Source organism: Bison bison, unplaced genomic scaffold (genome assembly GCF_000754665.1).
Source record: "Bison bison bison isolate TAMUID 2011002044 unplaced genomic scaffold, Bison_UMD1.0 scf7180017853421, whole genome shotgun sequence".
NCBI lineage: Eukaryota > Metazoa > Chordata > Mammalia > Artiodactyla > Bovidae > Bison > Bison bison.
Window position 1 is genome coordinate 11,704 of NW_011483994.1, and position 2,107 is coordinate 13,810.

The window sequence follows — 2,107 nt, forward strand, 5'->3', positions numbered from 1 at the left end:
TAAAAAGAAAACATTTGAATCAGTTCTAATGAGGTGGATGAAACTGGAGCCTATTATACAGAGTGAAGTAAGCCAGAAGGAAAAACACCAATACAGTATACTAACTCATATGTATGGAATTTAGAAAGATGGTAACAATAACCCTGTGTACGAGATAGCAAAAGAGACACTGATGTATATAGAACAGTCTTATGGACTCTATGGGAGAGGGAGAGGGTGGGAAGATTTGGGAGAATGACATTGAAACATGTGAAATGTCATGTATGAAACGAGATGCCAGTCCAGGTTCAATGCACAATACTGGATGCTTGGGGCTAGTGTGCTGGGACGACCCAGAGGGATGGTATGGGGAGGGAGGAGGGAGGAGGGTTCAGGATGGGGAGCACATGTATACCTGTGATGGATTCATTTTGATATTTGGCAAAACTAATACAATTATGTAAAGTTTAAAAATAAAATAAAATTAAAAAAAAAGAAAGTAAGCTAGATAATTCTCTAAGAAATATTATTTATTTGTAAAAAAAAGCAAAGACATTACTTTGCCAATGAAGATCTGTATAGTCAAAGCTGTGGTTTTTCTAGTAGTCATGTGTGGATGTGAGACTTGGACCATAGTGCTGAAGAATTGATGCTTCTGAACTGTGGTGCTGCAGAAGACACTTGAGAGTCCCTTGGACTGCAAGAAGACCATACTAGTCAATCCTAAAGGAAATCAATCCTGAATATTCATTGGAAGGACTGATGCTGAAGCAGAAACTCTGGCCACCTGATGCAAAGAGCAAATTCATTAGAAAAGACCCTGATGCTGGGAAAGATTGAAGGCAGGAGGAGAAGGGTACGACAGAGAATGAGATGGTTGGATGGCATCACTGACTCAGCAGACATGAGTTTAGGAATCTCCATGTGATGGTGAAGGACAGGGAATTCTGGTGTGCTGCTGTCCATGGGGTTGCAAAGAGTTGAACACAACTGAGTGACTAAACAACAATACATGATAGGAAGCAAGTCAGTAAACCTCTCTTGATTTCAATTTTATTTTATGTAAAATGGGTATAATTATAATGGAACCACCAGTTTTGTACCTGGATAAATCAGCTGCAGTGAATGTGCCTGATAGATAGTAAGGGCTTTATTTAGTGTAAATATATGTAACAGAACTACAGAGAAATAGCTTTGGAACCTAACCATAAGCTTTTTGTTGAGGTTTGTAAAACACACTTACCCTTGTTTCAAATGGCTCCTCAAATATTGGTTAAAAAATAAAAACAATTGCTTTACACTCAAGGAAAACTATGAGCCATAAACCTATTTGTAATATAAAAAATTAAGAGTAATTTCAAAATTTCTGCTTCTTTTTTGTGCTAAGAAAATAGAGATAGGTTGTGAATTGGACTTTTCTCCAGTTTTCTTTCGATAAATTTATAGTACAAAAAAATTGAACTGTTATTCCTTCACTCAACTGTCCCTTCCACATGCATTTACCTAAGAATGTATATTCCTTGTTTGCTGTAACACAGGCTAAGCAAAAAATGAAAGATGTTCTGATATCAATGTCCTATGGAAAAGCTGATTTCATCCAAGCAACATATATGAAGTATTTGGTAAATTAGCAGCAAGGCTCTGGAGAAAATCTTAATCTACAATCATCAACCTGTGGATTTATAATTGTATTTTACATTGCCTAATCGGAAGCTACAAATCTGAACATTGCAGTCTCTGGAAAGTATGCTAAAAGTTATAAAATGCATAAAGATTAGTTAGCAAACACTAAATAATCAATAAATGTTAGTTTCTAGGTCTACTTTTTACTGTCAGTAGTCTGCAAAATTTCTTAATTTTCTTTCAGAATTTGCAATAGGTATAATTCTCTCTGGGTACTTCCCTCATGGCTCAGGTGGTAAAGAACCCACCTGCCAGTGCAGGAGACTCAAGAGATGTGGGTTCTTCCTGGGTCGGGAAAATCCCCTGGAGTAGGAAATGGCAACCCCTTCCAGTATTCTTGCCTAGCAAATTCCATGGATGGGAAGCCTGACGAACTACAGTCCATGGGGTCACACAGAGTCGCACATGACTGAGCACCTCCCCCCCCCCCCCCCCCCCCCCCCCA